The sequence below is a fragment of the Pinus tabuliformis genome, chromosome 2_1 (genome assembly GCF_031772625.1).
Source record: "Pinus tabuliformis cultivar Carrire ecotype Pingquan chromosome 2_1, CPIR1, whole genome shotgun sequence".
Taxonomy (NCBI): domain Eukaryota; kingdom Viridiplantae; phylum Streptophyta; class Pinopsida; order Pinales; family Pinaceae; genus Pinus; species Pinus tabuliformis.
Window position 1 is genome coordinate 537,009,142 of NC_142299.1, and position 23,248 is coordinate 537,032,389.

Consider the following 23,248-nt stretch of genomic DNA (forward strand, 5'->3'; position numbering starts at 1 on the left):
TTTCTGATTCCACTACCCTAGAAGTGCAAAAAGTACACACCCGTTCTTCCCAAGCTTCTTTATGTTGAAGAATGTAACTAGGTTCGGTCTTCATAATTATACTTGTAGTCAAAATGTAATATATTTGTCAAAAAAGGGCAAAGAGTTTTATTATTAAATTAAATTGACTTATTAAAGCATGGGTTTCATGCTTGGGTCAATTATAGGTCAAGCCTCCATTGTAGGATTTAGGTTGTTGTCAAAGTCATTTATTGTTTGGTCAGGGACTCCTCCATCAAATCATCCTCTTCAGCAAGTCATCAACTTGACTTCTTCATCAAAGTCTCAAAGTCAACCTCTTCAAGTTGGCCTCAAAGGAATAGTCATTAAATGAACTCATGTCGACCTACATCAAAGAAACATATCTTCATAATATCATGTCAGTTCATTTATGATGGACAAACCACTATATATACCAACATAAGTACTTTTCATAAATCATAGAAAAGAACTCGGCCTTCATAGATGTATTTCAGTAATTTCAGAGGAAATTTTTCAGTGATATCACAAGGATATTCTCGGTGCAATCACAAGAGTTCGGATTATAGAGAGGAGGTCTCGATGTCACTACAGTAAGTAATTCAATGCAATCTCAAGAGGATGTTTCTATGTCTCTATGGGAGCTTGGATTAGGCATAGGGATTCTCTTAGTGCTATCCAGTTATGGAATGCGTATTGAGGTTAAGTCTTCCACATTCTCGGTGAAATCATTGTCTTTATGTAACTATAATGATGAAGGTTCGGTATAACTACAGTGATGATGGTTTGGTGTCACCACAATGAGAAGGGTTTGGTATTCCCACAGTGAGAAGGTCTCAGTGTTCATACAATGAGAAAGTCTCAGTGATATTATAGTGACAAGAATTCGGTGATAATACAATGACAAGTAAAAGTAAGGATGACTTTATGGAGGTAGTCTTGATCAGTCTATATTGTAAGGGTCTTGGTCGTCTCATCTTTTGAATCTACTAATGGAAAAATTTGTGACTGGGTTTTCCCCTCGAGGGGGGTTTTTCCCTAGCAACGTGCCTACATCTTATGTTCTCATATATTTTTGTTCCTTGGCATTAATCTTGATGATAAGAGAAGATAATTAAAATATCTAATACTAATAATGAAATCATCACAAGTTAATTTCATAATAAGGGAGATTGTCTAACTGCCACCTCTTTGGATTTCCCAACACTTTATTTTTTTCCACCATCCCATTTCACAACAAAGTTGGTGTGAGTTAGTTCTAAATTGAGCAATAAGAATCTTTTCTGTCCATGGAATGCTAGCTCAAGTGTATTCTTTTTGTTGGAGATCACAAGTGGGGTTGAAATCCTGAACATAATACTTCTTCTTTCAACCTAACTCTTTTCCCCACATATGCTAATGGAACTTCTCCATAACAAAATTCGCTAACTCTTTTCTATTTGTGGGGGAGAAATTAAGGTAATATTCTAGTTTTGCATCCATTTGTTGTTTTTCCTCATCCATGTTTTCTTTCTTTCACTCATTCATTCACTGAAGATAAATTTAGTCCATATACCTACTCCCATTTTCTCAATTCCTTTTAGGTACCTTATGAGACACACCATAGTAATTGCTTCGATGGGGGTTGCTTTTGTTTCGCTCAACATTATCTCATAAGGAACCAAAATTTTTATTTTGAACTTGCTCATGATCAAGTGTTTTTGTATTTTCTCAATTTGTTTCCATTTTGAGACAAGGATGTTGCTAGCCCACAATTCACACCCCTATAGCACCACTGGACAAACTAGGATTCCAAAAAGAACTTTAATTATTTTCCAATTCCATAACTATGCATCTCTATGTTTGTTTTGAAGAGCATATAATGCTTTCCATCCTCCTAAAATTCTCTTCTTTCTCCAGTCCTCCCAATTAATCTTGTTCAAATCAATCTTGAGATATGTGTATTCATTTACTTCTTCAATAATGTTGCCTTAAAATAAGAACGTATATTGGTTGTGCGTCCTTTTATTAGACAAAATCATTATTTTGGTCTTGTTGGTATTGACTTGCATCCCCATTGTTCTACCAAAATTCTCAAGGGCATACAGGTGCATCTGCAATCCATGGGTTGATTTAGCTATCAATACAAGGTCATCAACGTAAAAAAGAAACTTTATCACAAACTCCCCCAATCGAACACCATCCCCCCCTTGCAGATTTAACCACTCTTCTAGTTTATCAATATATAAACAAAAAAGAGTAGGGGATAGAGGGTAGCCTTGCCTGACTCCGATGTCACTTCTCAAGATTTCCGAAATTCCTGCTGAAGTTCTAATTTTGACTTTCACCTCTTCATAAAGCCTATGGACGTCTACTCTATAATGCAAAGGAATTTCAAGTTCTTCCACTCTACAGCATAACTTATCTCTCAGGATCATGTCAAATTCCTTTTTGAAGTCAACAAAGTAGAAAAATACTTCTTCTTTCTCCCCCAAAACCTTTTCAATAATGTGTCTTAGTGTGATACCATGATCCATTGTAGAATGTTTCAGCCTAAAACCTGCTTTCCCTTTTGCCTTATTTTCTTTTACTTCTACCCATTGATTGATTATATTTTCTACCATTTTGTCGAATAGCTTGGCAAACAAAGGATTGATCATAATGGTTCTATAGTTGGAAGGATTATTAATGTCTCCACTTTTAGAAAGGGGTATTACTAGGCTAGTTATCGAATCTCTTGGGAATCCTTGCCAAATGATGTTGTTGAATATTTCCATGATGTGCAGTGCAAGAGCGTTCATTCCCCACTTTAGATATTTTTCTTGAAGTTCAACCCATTCCTTTGCTTTTCCTATTTTCAACTTCTTAATTCCAACCTCCACCTCTTGTAACATGAAAAGTTTTGTAGTTGTGCTAATCCTAGGGGGAGGCTCAACCTATAATTATTTCTCATAGAGTTGTCTTGCATAGTCAAATTTTTGATTGGATGTAATATTATTTTCAATTTGTTGATTCTTTGGTTGAATTTGAATCCACCAAAAAATATTTGGGTTATTCTTGCCTAGATATATTAACTCGTCTTAGCTTATTTGCATGAACTCATATTTTTTCCTTTTTAAAATTTGCTTATATAACTTTACATTCGCCTTCTCCTCACCTACCTTTTTCAAGATTCTCCTTGCCATTTTTCATTCCTAATCAATCCAAACATTTACAAGAAAAAAATTTGATGGTTTCCTACTTTTTCCTCTTTTGCACTTCTCAAGTGCACCCTGAATTATATTTGTTAATTTGTGATTTTTGAGGCATTGGGAACCAATTTTCTCCTTCTGAATTGATCTTTGCAACATTTCTTTGAATATAGTATAATTGTATTTTGTTAGAATAATTTTACCTCTTTATATCAATTGTTGAGAACATTGGGTTTTCCTCCTATGTTTCCTTTCTTCTAAGCAATATAGATTTATATAAATTGGGTTATGGTCTGGTTTTAAGTCCTAAATATGCTCTCCAATCTTAATTTTGTCTATCCTTTCTATTAAGCTTTGTGAATAAATAACATAGTCAACGAAATTTGTCCCATTGTATGTGTTGGAAGTGAAGCTCCTAGACATTTTCCATCTATTTAGACCATTGCAAATAATTAAGTTGAAAGCACCACACAACATAAGAAACTCCTCTCTGAAATGGTTGCTAACTTTGTCATCTTCTGAACATATCAACCATTGAGGATTCTCCTCTTAAATGAGCCAAATAGGATTATGATCCTCTTTGCAACAAATAATACTAACTTGTTGATATATTTTTCTAGAATTGAAGTATCCCACTAAAATAACTGCTCCCGACTGAGAATACACGACAATGTCTTACTTTAAAGTTGCATATGGATCCTTGTTGTCTAGCCCCTTATTTTTGTACGTTTTCGAGACTTGAGGTGCTACAAAATAGCATGATGCAATTCTTCTATGGTTCTCATCTCTGATATTTTGAACCATAAATATTGTTTATTTGTATCTTCTTTCACTAAATGAATGTTACGACCTTCTTTTTATTTCACTAAAACCAATATTCCTCCATACCCTTTGCCATTTTCAATTGCGTTGTTCCAAACTACTAACTTCAAATAACCATCAAACATAGGGGTTTTGCAACCATCATGTTCATGAGCTTCTATGAGACAAATTATGCCTCTACTTTCTGCAATAGGCCCTATCCTAGGTCCCCTCCTCCAAGGATAACCTCTATAGTTCCAAAAAAATTGACTTAGTTATACCTAGGTAGAATTTGATTGCTACGCGGTTTGGAAAATAAGACTCAAATTTGAGTCTTCACACCTTTCATCCATGTTGATATTGTTGTTTTCCTCCCTATTACAAAATTAATTGTTTTTTCTTTACTGCCAACTTGTTGCCCTGTTTTTCCATGAGGCCTAAACACCGCAATAATCGCTTTACCATTGTACAACCATGCTCTTTTCCCTTCGTTTCTTGCTGCTCTATTTTTCTTCACTTATTCTCTTCTCTCCTCTTGTTATTTCCTAGTTAAATCTTCATCTAGGAAGAACTGTGAGCCTTTCAAGAGTCTCATTTTTCTTAAGAGATGGTGTTTGTCTTGCACACTTGCCATGATGACTTTTGTAGGTTGAGGCCTCCCTTCACATATCTCTCCCACCCTCCTTGCTTGGAAAATCTCCCCTCTCCAATGTAGTTTCTCTTTCGAAATGTCTCTTTTCAAATTGAGATTTATTTCATTCTTCCCATAGTCCCTTATTCCCCTAATAATAAAGTTTGTTTCCCTATCTTTTCTTTCTTTGTGTTATCTTTCCTGTGCTCTACGAGCACTTACATATTCTTCTTCCTCCATCCTTATGTAACCATTAGTTTCATCATCTATAGCTTTGATTTATTTTGGAATGTATTTCCTCTTATTCTCTTTTGCCTTCTTTTGGAATGTATTTCCTCTTATTCTCTACCTGAGTTGTTGTAGAAATTATCACATCCATGTTTGTTGCTATTTATTCTTTCATGGTTTTCCATGTTGTCTTCATGTTTTTCCATTCTTGTTTTCCTGTCTCTAAAGCCTCTTTTAACATTGTTACATGTTCTTTTAAATTCTATTATCCTCCATTAAACATCGATTTACAAATGTGATCTCTGAAATTTTGTGGTCCCTTTCTTATTCTTTGGCTTCCAAAATTTCCAATATTGTCATGGGATTCATCAGTTCCTAGACATAGAGATCTGATGACCAAGTAAGAGGTGTAGATGTGGGACTGAAAATGGTTGACTCTTCTTTGTTTTTGTTGCTCTTATTTATTTTCTTTCTTTAGGATTGTTTTATTCTTCTTTGTTCCCATTTAAAGCTGGCTAGTCTTTGCTTTAAAATACCCCAATATTGTTTTGCATTTACCCAAATCCACTTTCTTGTTTTGTCTGCTGAGGAAATTTTGACTTGGCCCAAATGATTTGTTTCCAAAAAATATGAGATTTCCTTGTCCTTTTAACATTTACTATTGATTTGTTTTCCATTTTGGGATGAGGCCACTCGGTATATATCTTGTAAACCCTCAAAAACCAAACAGGTTAACTGTAAAAGACCTCAAAACCTAGAACTGTAGTAATACTGACTTTCTAGAAGGATAACCACATCTTTGCCCTTCTTTTCTAGTTCTCGTCCCTCACTGTCTAGCCTATGGAACATTGAAATCTCAGCTGCAAGTGAATTCAAATGTTGGACTGTGTGATGTGGGTTCCGAAGGAAAAGTGTGGATAAATCTCTCTATTGTTGCAAAATGTTGCCCCAAACAAAGCTAGGGTTTAAGCTTCAATCCTTGTTAATCGTGTACTTCCCAGTGGTCTCCAATCAGTCTTGATGATTGGTTGATTATATTGTTCCAAAAGCCCTTCCACAATTCACAGAGATTAGAACCAAAAGCACATATGAACTCTTCTCTATTTGATTTGTGTAGCGAACCAAAAAACACAATTTAAGCTTTAAGTCTAACATAATTCATGTAGGCACAAGGCCTTCCCACGTCTATACTTGATCGGCATGGATGACTAGATTGGATTAGGATTAGGACTTGTCCAAATTACCTTAGATTGGATTGGGTGGGTTTCTAGGTGGAATTTCCTTCACATTTGTATTAAAAGATCAAATTTGGATTGAATGGGTACCTAGGTGGAGGAGGAATTACATCTGCTAACTATCACTTAAGCTATTGTCCTTTGACTAAATATATACATTTTATATTAAAACATATTTTATTTATAAAAAAAATATTAATTTAAGAGAAGTTTAAAAAAATCTAAAATAATAACTTGATCATTATTTTAGCTGCAACTAAATTCAATGATGCTAATGGTTATTTTATAATATTATAGGTACCTAAATTCAATGTTGCTAATGGTTATTTTATAATATTATAGTTAAGGGATTTAGTTAGAAATGCATTTTATATCGGTAATATTTTTATGTAATAATATATAATATTTTAGAAGGATATTTGGAATAATTTATTATATTTATTTTCAAATTAATATAAAATAAATTAATAATTTTTTAAATGTGAAAATATAAAATTATTAAAATTATATTTAATTTATAATATACTATTATTAAAAAAAATTGTAATTTTTTTTCTAGTTGCCTGAGCTTCACGTGTTCCTCTGGTTTGAAGGACACTCTCTCCTCCACTGGTCTCCCCCATGTCCCCTTCGGAGTCTGTTCTGGAGGAGGTCCACTCTTCTGCCCCACCCCCCCTTGATGAGGTTGCCTCTATGTTTGTTGACCTCATTTCCTCCCCGATCCCCCTTGGGACCAGCCTGTTGTGTCCAAGTTCATTAAAAAACTTGTGGATACCCTTGAGATCATTCTCCCCCACCCCCTCTGCCTCATAGAACAATTCTGTCACTTTTGGAGAGGGGTCTAGTTGGGTAGTTTATTGGCCTCCAACCTTCTCCAAAATCTATGCAAAAATGGGTCGAACAAAATTGATCTCAGTCAACTCAAGGGAAAATATCCATTTGATTATGTGGAAGAGGCTTCTTCACATTCTACTTTGAATCTAAAGAAGACAAAGATTTAATATTCAGAAATGGTCCCTATTTCATGGATACCAGAGGTCTTTACTTAAATAAATGGACCCCAAACTTCGATCCAGAGTTTGATGTTCCAAATGTAGTCCTAGTTTGTGTTCGTCTTCCCCACTTCCCTCTTCATTTTTGGGGATATGAATCTATGAAAGCAATAGGAAATGTTGTTGGGATATATATTAACCAAAGTGAACCAAAATAAAATATGCATGCCTATGCTAGAATCTGTGTGGAAGTCGATTTGGGAAAATGGATTCCATAAGCAATGAAAATAAAGGTTGATCACTGGACTCACATAGAATAGCTAGACTAAAAGCAAATTATGTTCAAATGCAAGGTATGTCATGAATATGGTCATTTCATAAATAGATGTTCAAAGAAAGAAGTAGAAGAATCAGTAGAATCGCAAGACCCTCAATGGGTTCCAGTTAAAAATAATAAACTTGGTTCCAAGATCTCTAAAACTTATGTTCCCTCCACCTTTAGCTCCTAGAGATGCCCCTCCTTCCTCTTCCCCTCCCATCTTTGATTCCAACCCTTTTTCCTCTCTAGCTTCCCTCCCTGATCCTTCCCTTGTTAGACTGGATATTCCTCCTCACCTATCTTCTCCACCCCCTTCCCCCTTGCTTCCTCCTCTCTTCCCCCCCTTCACCCTCAGATTGATCCCTCTAGCCCTCCATTGTGTCCTCTCCCTCCTCCCCTCAAAAGGATCCTTACCAAAAATCAATCAAAGGACTCCCTTATTCTCTCTGATAGCCACAAGAGGTCCGGAAGGAAGACCAATAAAGAATTAAGGGATGAAGCAATAATAAAAGAAATGGAATTGGGAACCCAACAACCAATGGAGACATATATTGAGAAAACTATTGGAAACAAGGAAAAAAAAATAGTAGACAATTCAAGGGAAGGGTCCCTCAACCCAAAATCAAATTAAATAATGAATATGGTCTCTTGGAATTGTAGGGGCCTCGAACACTCCTCGAAAATCAATGCAGAAAAAGATCTTCTAAAATCATAATGTCCATACTTTTTTTAATCCAAGAGACCAAGTCCTCTGAACAAGAAATGACTCAAATAATTCAAAAAACAAAATATTATGAAGGAATATCAATAAAAGCAATAGGAGCTTCAAGTGGAATTTGCACAATGTGGAACCAGTCCACTTGGGAACTATCATCTCATCTCAAAGAACTACATTGGATCAAATCTGATCTAAGAAATAAAATCATAGGAAATCAAATTTGCCTCTACAACATCTATGCCCCCTCTCACTACCGAGATAAGGAGCATTGTTGGTGCTCCTTGACTGAGAGTCTAAATCTGGAATCGAACAACAATATTATAATAGGAGGTGATCTAAATATAATCCTAAATGATGATGAAAAGCAAGGTGGAAGCTTCCAAGCTAATCCCTTTAGGGATATCATCGAAAATATCATATAGAAGCAAAATCTAATGGATATAGTGCCAAAAAATGGGAAATTTACTTGGAGTAACAAAAGGTTAGGAATGGGCAACATTAAAGAGCGACTAGATAGATTTCTTATTCAGGACAGTCTCATATCAGAATATAGTGCAACAACTTCAAAGGTTATCCCTTCAACAACTTCAAATCACAAGCCTATAGCTATCAAATTAGGGGATAGTGAAAATTTGGGCCCCCTCCCATTCAGATATAATCCTCTATGGGCCACCCACGAAGAAGCAAGATTGGTGATCACAACAACATGGAAACAAAGCATAAATGGTTTGCCAAGCTTTGTATGGGAGACAAAGCTAAAAAAATGTCAAAAAGAGCTTAAAAATCAGGGCAATAACAAAATACAAAGAACCCTAACAAAAGAAAATCAAGTTGCAGAGAGAGCTGGAACAAGTGTAAAAAAATTAGAGGAAGGAGAGGTAACAAAACTAAAGAAATTGAAAGATAAAGAACTACACTGGGAAATATATAAAACAATAGGAAAGAAGAAGATTCATGGAGGCTAAAATCTAGAAATTTGTGGATTCAAGATGGTGATCAAAACACCGCTTTTTTTCATAATTCCACAAAAATGAGAAAAATATAAAATCATATAGATACAATAAAAGGAGAAGGAGAGATAGAAATCAAGGGATAAGAAGAACTAAACAAATAAGCTCATCAACATTATAAAAGTTTGCTAACAGCTGATCCAGTCAATCCAAATAATCATGAATTACAAGTTATATCCCCAAAAAAATATCTAAAGAGGAAACTTCAGAAATTTTAAAAGAAGTAGATGAAGAAGAATCGTAGTCATCAAGATGGAATCTACATCTAGAAAAAAAATTCGGCCCTGATGGATTTTCCATTTCTTTCTACCGTTCCTTTTGGATGATTATACAAAAGGACCTCCTTAAGATGATCAGGTGGGTTTTTAGAAAAAAAAAAAAAAAAATAGGTAGATTCACAAACTCCACCTACCTGGCGCTTATTCCCAAAGAATTTAAATCCTCCCCCTTTCACCGATTTAAACCCATATCTCTATGCAAATCCTCATACAAAATAATATCTAAGATATTGGCCAACCGAATAAAACCTCTCCTACATATCTCGATCTCTGATAATCAAGGAGGTATTGTTCCCAACACACAAATTGTTGACAATATAATGGTTGTGCAAGAAGCTATGCAATCAAGCCTTGCAATAAAATAACAAGGCTTTATAATGAAACTTGACATGGCCAATGCCTTTGATATAGTAAATCTCTCCTTTCTCTTAGTTTTCCTTCATAAATTTGGCTTTTCTCCCAAATTCATAGATCTCATAAAAGCCTGCATAATAGGCCCTTGGATAGCCTCCCTTATAAATGGAAGACCTAGGTGTTTTTTCAAAGCTCAAGAGGCTTCAGACATGGTTCCCCTCTGTTGACACCTAATCATCAGGATTGGGTGAATAACTAAAATTGATGTAAATAAATAATAAAGAATATGAATAGCCACCTGGAGATGAAATGAACAGTCTCTCCCTCATGTATATAATAAACACCAACCTAAATGAAATCAACGAATTGTTTTGAGGAGTTACTGCCTGGTCTGACATGGTATCAGAGCCAGCTCCCGAAATTAGTTTTTGTGTAACTCCTAGTGTCAGTTTCCTACCTATATTCTGCTTGGTTTCCTGAAGCCTACTCCAGGCAATGTCATATATGTTTTTTTGATATTGTATGCATTTTTAAAGTCTGCGCCCTCTGTCAAGTCTACGCCCTCTGTCAAGAGACCTGGTGTGAACATTGAACCTTGGTGTGTGAACGTTGTGATATGCATTTTTTCAAATGAACATTGGTGCTCTTCATTTTTAAATTGCTCCTATGCATACATCCCAAGTTAGCAGCAATGACTAGACCAGGATCCGAAGTTTAGTTTCCCCGTCTACCATACGTAGGAAGAGTGCAGACATTCATCTTGTTTGGTGCCATTCACAAGTTTATGAGCCTTGTGATGATTCATTTGCACTTGTAGATGCCCTGCTCAAACCCGATCTTGAGGAATTTCAACCAAGATTGTGTTTAGAACTCGGATGTGGGACTAGATATGTGATAACATCATTAGCACTTATGCTTGGGGAAGGCGCTGGGATCCAATAATTTGCTACTGACATTAGCTCTGCAGCTATTGAAGTTACAAAGAAGACTTTAGAAGCTCTTGGTGTGCATGCAGAAGTAATTTTGACTGATCTTGCATCTGAGCGCTCCTCCATTTTTTGACATGCTGGCGCTGCAGTGTTTTTGATATATATAAAGCCACTATTTTTATATAAAAAAAGCAGTGTTTCATATACATAAATGCGCGGGAGGTATCTGAATAGTGTATGCAATCGTGGTTTGTGGCTTTTGGATAGTTTTAATACACTATTTTTAATACATCATTTTAATACATGCGCGTTGCCTCTCCACTGGTAGCCATATTGTTTTCCCACACTGCCTCACTGGTTGTGTGTGTTTTTTGGAGAATGTTGAATGTTGCTGCAATAACCATATGGGTTGAGCTCTTGTAAAAAAAAATGATTAATGTGTTGGTTGGGATATAAAATATTATTTATATTTTGATGATCGTGTGCACAAGAACCTGACCTATGATTTTTTTACATCAAAAGCACATTTTTCTAGCAGAAGTATTTTTTTAAAACAGTACACAGATTTTTTTGCTAGCAGAAGTTTTTTTTTATAGTATGCATTCAATCATATCTATTGTGGGAATAGTTCTTACTGGCAAGGAGAACTATCCTGAGTGGTCCCGCATGATAAAACACACCCTCATTTTCAATGAGTTGTGGAAAGGAGTGTGTATTGGAGACGGAGACAAAGAGCCAGAACAGCCTACCTCAGACAAAGAGCTCACCATTTGGGAAAATAAGAACAACAAAGCCTATGCATTAATTGCAGCATCTGTAAGTGAAGAGGTGAGTCACCATATTTCGCCATTTTCAACTGCTTTCGAAGCCTTACAAAAGCTGAAAGAACTTTATGAATCACATTCTACACTTGAAGTTGTTCAACTCATGATTAAACTCTTCACTCTTGAATTGAAAAATAATGATTCTCTTGCTTTTGCATCTGAAGTAAAATCTATAATTCATGATACCAAAGCCACTAAGGTTGAATTGGATATTCCTCTTATCGCTTTTCTCAAGGCACTTTATCCTACTTACTCGAATTATCTTGAGTCATTGCAAGCAAAGGGAAATCTTAAAGATATTACCTTTGACTCTCTTGTTAAAAAAATTGCTGAAAGAGAGAAGCTTTTGGAAAGAAGATAGCCCCTGAATCTTCTGAAGAGGCTATGTGCCTTGCTAAAAAAGAAAAGAATCTTGGTCAAGATTCTTCTAGAGGAAGAGGTGGTCGAAGAGGAAAAGGAAGATATTTTAGAGGTGGGGGGGCAAACACTCTCAAGGAGAAAAGGTAGACTTGCACTACATACACTGCAAAAGAAATGGATCACATGATGCATCTACATGCAAGTTACCATGGGACAAAATTGAGCAGCAAAGAAACCAACAAAAAGGTAAAACTAGTGACACAAAAAAAGGTAAAACCTGAATCCTCTCATTATGTTGTGGCACAATGTAATATCGGAGTAAATGAAGACTTATTTAATGCTTCACTTGCTTCTTGGAAAAATGATTGGTTGCTTGATTTAGTAGAAACTTGCCACATGACTCATATAAAATATTTTTTTGAAGAATTTACTGACAATGTTGATGGAGCAGTATACTTTTCAGACCAATAAAAAATCAAGCCATCAGGGCTTGGCACAATCAGGCTTAAAGTGCCTGGTCTTCCAGATTTTCTTTTGCATCATGTTCTATATCCCACAATTGAAGAAAAACTTGTTTTCCTTGGTCCACACCCGCTAGCAAGGTCACTCCATTCATATGTTTGATGGAAAGCTTGAGGTGAGAAAAGCATCTGACCACTCACTTGTCATGAGGGGAATAGAAGAAGAAAGGCTTCTCAAGATGCAAGGTACATCTTCTTGTGCACAACATTTCTCATACAATTCTCATTATGAAGAAGGTACACTTCCATCAAGTTTATTATGGCATGCTAGATTTGGACATTTGAACTACGACAACCTTCGCTTGTTGAAGAAAAATGATGTTGCTGGTTTGCCTACAATTCCTAGGAAATTTAAGCAATGTGATGCTTGCATTCTAGGAAAGCATAGCAAACATTCTTTTCTTGATTCACATTCAAGAACACATAGAAAACTTGAACTCATTTATTCAGATTTATGTGGTCTAATGCATGTTCCTTCTGCAAATGGAAATAAATATATGATGACATTTATTGATGACTACACCAGAATGTGTTGAGTTTATTTATTGAAGAACAAATCTAATTCTTTTCAAACATTCAAGAACTTTCATAAATGGATTGAAAATGATGCACAATCTCATATTGGGTCTATTCGCACTGATAATGGAAAAGAATACACATCAAATGAATTTGAAAACTATCTTCACCAACATGGGATCAAACATCAAACAATTGTGCCTTATAATCCCCAACAGAATGGTGTAGCTGAAAGAATGAATAGGACATTCTTAAATATGGTACGCTCCTTGCTCTTCTTCAAAAATGTAAAAATAATGTTTTGGGTTGATGTTGTTTTATGTGCTGCATATATAAAGAATAGATGTTCATCTAATGCTATTAGAAACAAGACTCCATATGAAATGTGGTATGAGCACGTTCCTTCGGTAAAGCATCTCAGAGTCTTTGGTTCCACCTGTTATGCCTTGATACCAAAGGTACATAGAAACAAACTTGGTGCAAGAAGTCGTAAGTGTATATTCCTGGGGTATTCAAACACCTCCAAAGCATACTGTCTCTATGATGAAGTCAATAAAAAGTTTGTTGTATCTAGAGAAGTAATTTTTCTTGAATCATCCAAAACTGACAATGTTGTTGAGTAGCAACTTGATCACTTGGAAATATTCGCAAATGCAAAATCATTTCAAGAATTTGATAATCAGATTCCACATCTTGAAGGGGGGATTCCTATACTAGATCTACATGTGGAATCTTCTTCTGAAGAACTCTCTCCCCCACATGAAACTCCAACAACGGATGATGCTTTAAATGATGTGATTGATAGAATTGGGAGAATCAATCTTGATTCAGTCCCGAATCAATCAACGGAGCAGCCTGGACCATCTAAGAAAGGTCCTCCAAAGTGGCTGATAAAGACACTTGAAAGTGTTCATCTTGATGAGGTTGGAAAGACAGGAACTAGAAATTCAAATTGGAAAAATGGAGGTGATGTAGATGACTCTAATTCACCTGTTAATATGGATGTTTTTTATGATTGTGAATTGAATTTGTCTATAGATTTTGAACCAACTTCCTTCAAAGAATCTACTTCTCATGATGAATGGAAAGAAGCGATGCAAAAGGAGTATGATGCCCTCATAAATAATGGCACTTGGAAGCTGGTTGATCCTCCATTAGGAACCAAATCAATTGGTTGCAAGTGGGTCTACAAGAGCAAGTATAAAGTTGATGGCTCATTTGACAAGTACAAAGCCAGGCTTGTGGAAAAAGGTTTTGCATAGAAGGAAGGGGTCAACTATGAGGAGACTTTTGCCCCCACGACAAAATGGGCTACCATCCAGACACTCTTTGCCCTAGCAACTCAGAACGGTTGGAAATTCCATCAAATGGATGTAAAAACTGTTTTCTTAAATGGAGATCTAAAAAAGAATGTTTTTATGTCCCAGCCTAAAGGATTTGTTGTGAAAGGACATGAACATAAAGTATGCAAACTTGTGAAATCCTTGTATGGCCTCAAACAAGCACCGCGAGCCTAGTATGAAAAACTAACTAAGCATCTTCTGAAACTCAATTTCAAACATTATGAGCTTGATGATGCAACTTTATTTGTCAAGAAAGTTGGAAAAACAGTTGTATATCTTGTGGTATATGTAGATGATCTTTTGATGACAGGGAACAATGAAAGCTACATTGCATCGATAAAGAAGGAATTGGGGAAAAGTTTTGAAATGACTAATTTGGGCTATGTTCATTACTATCTTGGTATTGAAGCAACTCAACATCCAAAGTGGGGTGGAGAATAGGAGCCATGACGACGGGTCTAGGGTTTTGATGCCGCGACCGCATGCAGCCTGCATCCTCTGTTGCCTGCCTACACCTACGCCTGTAAACCTATGACTTAATCTCTGTTCTCCCCTGCGTTTTTTTATTCGGGAAACTGTTTGACCGACCCCTACTGTTGCAGTAAAGTCCTTTCCTCACAGGTTCTCCTCCCTACCCATTTACTAACCTTCGCCGTTTACTGTTAGTGCATCTGTCCACTTCTGGCAGCTGTCATAAACAAATCTCGACAGTTATAGATGAGTTGGGCGACTTTGCGAATCCTTCAGAGGATGTGCGATATGGACACCCACCAGGACTACCGTTGTCGGTTTATTCCCCTTCATGTCTAACCTTATCGATGAAATAGAAGCTCTCCCACCGTTTTCTCACCCTCGCATCCTGCCGATTTCTCTCCCTGAAGGCACGCCCTCTCCCCCTGAGTTCGTATCTATGACCCTCTCGATGCACTCCCTGTCCCTTATCAACCCTCTACCTAAACCTATCTGCCCTTCTCTCGGAGGTGATTCTACCTTTAACCCACCTCCGGCGATGACAAGCCCCCCTCCTTCTGAAATACCCCAGGGTTTTGCGGTCCTTGGTCTAGTGCCCTCTGCTCCTCTGTTCTCTTCGGCCCCCTCTAAGAGGACATTATATGGGCATTGGACCGATTTCTGGCATCTTCGCAACTATTCCGCAGGGGGTAATTGAAAACCCTAGGGTTTCCCCTTCTTCGGGACCTTCTCAACCCTCCTCGACTTAGGAAACTTCGGCTGCAAGGGGTTCTGGGGTTTCAAGAAAGAAAAGGGGTCTAAAGCTTTGGGCCAGTGCGTTTCCCTTAATTTTGCAGAGGACATTAAATTACTGGACGTTGTGGACATTGACGAAAAGGTGCTAGTCGGTCAAGTACACAGTAGACACTACAGTGTGACGAAATTACAACAATGGGTCTCGGAGGTCTGGGGTGAAAACCTGGAGGATACCCTGAAGGTTCTAACACTAGTCAAAGGTTGGTTTTCATTCCATTTCAGCTGTCTGGAAGATACCAACTGGGTGCTTTCCACGGTCTATCACCTTGACCAAGCCCATGTTCTTCTCAGAATATGGACTCCACTATTTGACCTAGAGCGAGAGAGGGTCGATGCAAGCCTTATATGGGTTCGACTGCTCGGACTACCCTTACAATTTTGGACGGAAGATGTCTTCAAGCGCATTTGGAATGCCCTCGGTGTTTACCTCACTTTTTACGATTCATACCGGACTACGGGGAAATTGGAATATGCCAGGATATTGGTACATATGGATCTTTCAGAGGGCTTGCTCGAGTACATAGACATCCAATGGAGGAACAATACCAGAAGACAACTACTGGATTATGAGGGTGTACCATTTCATTTCCGGAGGTGCCATAAGGTAGGTAATCTCTACAAAGACTTCCCCCTGCTGGGAAAAAAGAAAAATTAGGCCTCGGCATCGGAAAATGCAACCCACCTGCATACTCCTCAGGATGCTCAACCTAGGAGACAGGCTTCTACGGCTCCAAAGAACCTAGTTGCTTCTAAGATCTCGGTCGTGTTAGTGTCAATCTTTCCAGCCTTACTCCAGTGATCAAATATGCTCTTACAAAGTGGTCTTAGAGTGTCAAGGTCAAATTTTGTCATTTCAAAGAGTTTTCAAGCAAAATTTGGTCACTAGGCATTAGGTCTAGGGTTTGCTCTCACTGTTTTCAAAGTTGCCCAAATGTCAATCTATGTCATCATTCAGCTGAGTCTATCATCATTCAGAGGGTTTTCATTATCATGTCAGTGTCTAATGAGTCATTTTACACCTTGTTCATGCTTCAGTTGCGCCTAGGCAAGGTCATTTCCCTATACTAGGGTTTTGAAAGCTAATTTCTCTTGGACGGTCAAATCATCGGCAAAACTTGTATCCTGATGTTCATACACCTTCCCCTATCCTTAAAGTACCTTATCAAACACTTCCCATCCCTTAGATCCGCCAAATTCCTCATTTTTGCACAAACCCTAGTTTCTAGCTACAACCTGGCAATTTTCTAGGTTTGGCCTGTGTTTTGCCCTTTTGGACCCCTTCCCCTCGCTCAATCTCTGAGATTCCATTTTCCTTTACTTCCTAACATCCCTCCCCACTCCCAAAAATTTTCCCAAGAATTTAGAAGCCCCCTATCCCCTTCATTTCGCTTCATTTCCACGAAATTCCTTGCTTCACACATCGAGATCAGTTTCACTCAAAAGATGTTTCAGAGCAATAAAAGATGAATTTGGGAAAACTGAGAGAGGTTTTTGTCCACAACATGCCAAAGAAGAAAAACCTCCTTCACTTTTTGCACAGGTGTCATGGTTTTAGAGAAATGTAAAAATTACAATCGCCGGATCCAAGGAGGTTGGCCAAGGCACTAAAACGATGGAAAAGGCCCGATCCACTCCAAATTTTGGACAAATCCTCTTTGAATGAGCATGGTACTTGATTTGGGACTCCTAGAGAAAAAATTTTCATTTGTGAATTTTTTGTGCCAAACACAGGTTTTCCTCCCTGACGGGTCTCACCCCCCGCGCGACCCTTTCATTTGGCTACTCCGTTCCAGGAAAACTCAGTATTTATAGATTTTTCATGAAAAGTTACACATGCTCACCCATTTCCAAGAGATTTTATGAAGTTTTGGGCCTCCAGAAAGTCAAAAAACAAGCAAAAAATGACTTTCTGCCACATTTTTGACACACAGAAAGCAGTCTTGGGAGATTGCAATTTTGGAGGGGTAAATGACCACCAAATTCAGAAATTCCACTTGGGTTGGAAATTAGACATCCAGACCTTTCCAACAAGCCTACTCTTGCCCCATTTGGACACCAGGAAGTGCCCCAAAAGTGCTCTCAAAATTGCGCAGCCTGTCAGGATTTGGCGCGCGACCCGTCATTCAAATTGCTCAGGATTTCAGCCTACAGCTCAGCAAAACGCAGTTTTGACTGTGTTTGACTTTTTGGAGTTGATTTTTATCCTTCTTGTTGTAAATGATGTAAATTTATGACACTTTTACACTTATGTATCTCTTCTAGAAGATTCATTCATGAGATAGGTGAAAATTAAATGAATGAATTGGTTTCCTAGCTTATAGAGGCAAGTTGTTTTGACTGCCTAGATTTTAGTGCTCAGTTTAGAATTGGTTGAAACAGCTCCTAGAAGGATGAGATCGACCCCTAGAGGCAAGGAAAGGTGTTAGCTTGCCTATATTATGTATTTTCTTAGTCATTTTCAGAGGTTGGAGAGGTTGGACTCTTGAGGGAGAAGCTCTTATTGTATTACTCACTGTATCTCTGCAATTTTTGGCAAAGGAAGACCAGGGTTTCGCAGTCCTTTTTGGGAGTCTTGTGGTTACATGTATTGATGGTGTGTTTCTCTATGTACTTGTAAGTGTGTTATGTGAATCATTTCCTTTCTTTTCCTTCTGCACATTAGGCAAATGAAGTGTTAAAGTAGAACTCATGATTGTCATGCTTTGCTTTTAAGTTTGCTTAATTTCAATGTTTTCTACTGTTTAAGGAGAATTCAAAGTTATTTTTTTCTCTCCTTAACTCCTCATCTGTAATTCTTGATCATCCACCTCAATCAAAGGCATCAATATTGTCTCCTACCTCGCCCCAAAGAACCCCCTGCAGAAACTGTGTCCAATCCCCGCACCCAAAATTGCCATTTCCCCAATTTTCCACCAAAAACCCTAAAAATCCCAAATCAACCCTTTTGATGAGTTTACTAGCCTAAAATTAGTGTTACCCTATTGGTTATCTCACCCATTGAAGATATTTATCAAGATAGACCAGAGAGAGCCCTCTCTTGCCCCGTAGGGCTAGCTACGAGGCTAAGTGGTTTGATGTTACCTTGAGGTTTACCTTTCTCAGCCTGAGGTGAAATTTCAAGCGCTAACAGGTCGATCAGCAAAAGAGAATGCGGCACCCCCATAGCCAAAGAAGCAATGGCGGCCTCCCAACCGTTCTCAGCCACCTCCTCCTACTCGACCTCTGTCTCCATCTGAGGGCTTTCCCTCGTCGGGTATGATTCCTCCCTCCATCCTTGTTTCCTCTTGCTACTCATCTCATATTGATTGAATTTTATCAAGCTCTTTTTCTGATCTACATGTCATGAACCCATCCTTTGAACATCTGGGATTGGGTCTAGATTCCGACCCCCCTTTCATCACTCCGCTCACCTACCTGATTACATCCAACCCCATATTCTCACCTGCACCCTCCTCGACTACTCCCTCTCACTTCCCATCAACTACTCCTACCTTCCAGGTCCCCCCACCTGGGAGGTACTTGACTCACTCAAAATCAAAGAGACAAGCCTAGGACCATGTTGGGCTTGATATACTCCACTCTCCCCCTCCCCCTAAACTCCATAGGGGTCAACCTTCCAATCTATCTAAAGCCCAAGGCACTGCTGAAGATGAGATTGCTTTGGGGGTTCAATATACCATCCCACAGACGCTTAGAGCCAGAGAATCCCAGCTTTCCCCCCCACCCCCCCATGAAGATCTTCTCTTACAATTTTACAGGGTTGGCTAGGCCGGACAAAAAACTAGCTCTTTGTCATTTGCTAAAAAATGTTCCGCTTGATATTATTTTCCTACAAGAAACCCTGGGACCTGTATTAGACATCTCACAGTCCCTCCAAAACATGCTTCCTGGCTGGATTTTTATTGGACTTGATGCACATGGGAGGTCGGGAGGATTAGCTTTGGGCTATAACTCCCATACCATCAAGATGCTCAATTGCTGGGGTGGTCTGGGCCATCTTGGAGCAGATATCAGATCTGCTGATCTGAGGATGAATTTTCGGATATATAATGTTTATGGGCCTTGCCAGAACAGACCAGCTTTTTGGCAGAACCTCCTGAGTTCTGATTTATTTTTGATTGACCACCTGAGCCTTGGTGGGGACCTTAATTTTTCCATCAGACATTCTAAATCCTAGGGTAACAGGGCGCAACGAGACTCCCTTTCGGATTACTTTCTATCTGAACTGGATGCTCACCATCTGATTGACATCCCCTCTGCAAAGCCCCAAGTCACGTGGAGGAACAACAGGACTGGGGAAGATAGTTTGGCCCACAAACTTGACCGCTTCCTTGTCAAAGAAAAGGTTATGGACTTGGGTTTACATATCAGACACTAGGTAGGAACAGGTGGGATCTCTGATCACCTACCCATTTACTAGGTGTTATCGGGAAAAGTGTCTATTTAGAACTACTCTATCCCACTAAGGTGTGACAACTACCTTAGAAACAAACAAAGAAAACTACTTTTGTATTCTTCTTTATGAACTATAAACAAAGAGGAATAGGATGAACCAACCTGTGTCTTGCGCTAGTCCTTCGATCCAATCTCTCTTCTCTTTGACAGCTTCCAGCTACCTGCTCTCTCACTTGCCCAGCTTCACCAAGTACCTGTAAGATCACAGAAGAAGGAAACTATACAAAGACATGGGTTTATATTCACAAATAACTTAGGATCAGATTTAAGTTAACCATACAAATGTAACAAGCATCAATGAAACACAAGCATGGAGAAGAAACTCAAATAGTTTTATTGATATACAAGAAGATCCAAGAGGAGTTACAACCGATGATTCCTGACCCAGCATCAACCTCCCAGCAAAGAAGTCCCTTCTTCAACCTCAACAAAGCATAGATCACCCAATTCTCTGATATTTATCTCAAAACCAACAGCAATTCCTTACAATGTGCAAAATTCCAGCCTCTGGATCTCTGGGATGAGGGATCCATATATAGATGTATGCAAGGAGGATGAGTCAGCCCATGATTTGATTAGTGGCTTCTCTCTGTCAGTTCTTGCTTCCACTTGGAGACTGAAAGCCTCTTACTCATCCTTGGTCAAATTCAGTGAGGCAAGTGTCATTGGAGAAGATTCTGGAAGCTTCCATTGTCTCTCCACCTCGTGGAATGACTCTTCCACTTGTCATTTCCCGCTCAACGCACCCTGGTAGTGCATTTAGGTGCGTTGCAATGCACCTAGCTAGTGGACTTAGGTGCTATGCAACGCACTTGGCTAGTGGAGCAGCTGAAATGATCCTAATTTGACTTATTCTAGGTAGTTTCTGGTGGAGAACTTCTGGGAGAAGCTGTAATTTGTTGACCTTGTTCCTTTAGGAGTTAGAACAACACTTTTAGGGACTTAGGAGCCCTTGGTTAATGGAAATTTCATGCTTAGAGCTGTAAGGCACAAAAATGTCTATAACATTTGCCCCCTAAAGTATGAGGTCGTTTATCGGGTGAAATGCTTTATTAGGAGGATCCGAAGTTCTTTCAATGCTGGGAGGATACTTGTAATAAGATACAATACAATAGATTATCTTCATACTGTTTCCATGATCTAACTGAGGCGGGCATTCCCATGCTCAGCTTTATAAATTCATTTTCATGTACATAGGACAGACAATCGTCTGATGGTAGACTGATGATTCTGATAGAGCCATCATCCTTTTGGTAGGATGATTATCTGTGCTGCAATGCTGTAGATTTCAATGTCTTTATTTTCCTGAATATATATCGCAGCCCGGATGGATGAAACTAGATCCGGGGTCTTCAATCTCGTCCGATCTTCACTCGAAGTACAAGTAGATCCATGTGAGAAATGTTTTGAAGTCGAACATGGAAAGACATCGCTTGATTGCCAGTCAATGATGTAAACTGTTAACAAGTGCGAGAGGAATCACTGATAATGATAATGACCCTCAAGGTACTGCAGTACAATTCACGTGGTGTGAATAAAGGACTTGGCGTCGAACACCACGCAAAATCTTTCGGTCGAAGGTCATTGATGTAAACCTGTCGCCGGAAGTGAGAAACTTGCCATTGAGGCATGCAAGCTTCAAAGTACTGAATGGGGTGTTCCTAGATCAACTTCTTGGATAATGAGCTGATGTCGACAAGAAGTGATCCGTCATAGGAGGGCCTTAATGAATCCCACATCAATGACACGGAATGGAGCAAATGATTTTGATGGAGGTGAAAACGATCTGATGATATATGGTTCAGGGTGGCGGTCATGAAAGAATGGAGTATAATGTATGGTAGTGGGCGGGACATAGGTGGCCTTTCTGGATGACTTCTCTTGAACATGTTGGCGACACTTATGTGATGGATTGGTAGAATTAACCCCAAATGTGGATGGTATGGCGAGACCATGGCGATGTGACCGGTGAATGAAACAACCCAACTCGACTCGGGCACGGAGTGGAAGTGTCATGTTCAAGAGCGACTTGCTACCAATAAAGATTATTTGAGTTTTCTTCCCAATTTTTCCCCAGTCATTGTTGACCAGTACCTCTTTATTTTTGTCAAGCTTGAGGAGGATAACATATGCTTGTTCTATAATTTGCCCTTCGAGCAAACCCATCGCTATGTTTTAACGAGCCTAGCGATAGTGAAACTCGTTCTCGTCTAAAGACAAGTTTGTCGCTATTAATCTTTTTAACGAGTCTAACGACAAAGACAACTCGGTCCTTTTCATTTTTAGAGAGTCTGAAAAGGTACGTAAAGGTAACTCCAAAATTCCTTTTTCGTCATCTAATCCCTTAAGTCCGAAAAAGTATAAAACAATACAGAAGGGATGAATTTTCGATTAGCTTTAACGAGCCGAACAAAACAAGCGCTCGATCTTTTTGTGCAATAATCCCTCAGGTCCAAAAAGATTAAAATCTAGAGGAGGGATAGCACTTCCCGTCGCTTTAACGAGCTGGAAGGCCAGAACTCGGCAATCTTTTCATATTTTACGAGTCAGAAAAAAGCTTAAAGAAGGCTCGTCTTTTGAGGAACGAGTGATAAAATGGGTAGCAGCTAATTCTAGGTACGGTTTGGAATTTTCCAATCACGGCAGTGTCACAAGGATGGCTAGTGAAATCACTCTTCACAGTTGTTCCTCAAAATGGGTAAACAATCAAATGGAGGTGAATGATCGGCCAATGGAAAAGTGGAGGTGACGGTGCAAACACGACCAAGGATTTAAGGGCTGAAATGCTACATTCACGGTGGTTATTTACCAGGGGATAGTTCATTTTTTAACGAGCTTAAACGCGGGTCGAAACATTTTCTCGGTGCGGGTTTATTTTTTTACGAGCTTGAACCTTGCGGTAACACTGCTCGATGCGGGTTTATTTTTTAACGAGCTTGAACCTTGCGGTAACACTGCTCGATTAATCCAGTAATATGATAAGAATGTCTCATATAAAAACGGAAACTTTTAGAGTTTTGCCCCACATCCTTTCTTTATGCAAGTTAGGTGACGACTAATCCTATGAGTTTAAAGGGTTAGAGGTCGTAAAAATTTAAAAAATAAATAGCTGCCCATCGCTTGCACTCCAAAAGGTTTGCATGCCCCCAGGTATAAAACAGAGTTTCAAAGTTACCTCTACTTCACTTCCGCCAAAACATTTGTTTTACCTAGAGAGGCCTAACTCTTACAGGTTACCCAAAGATTGTTCTATTCACACAGCAAACAAAACACTTCTTCG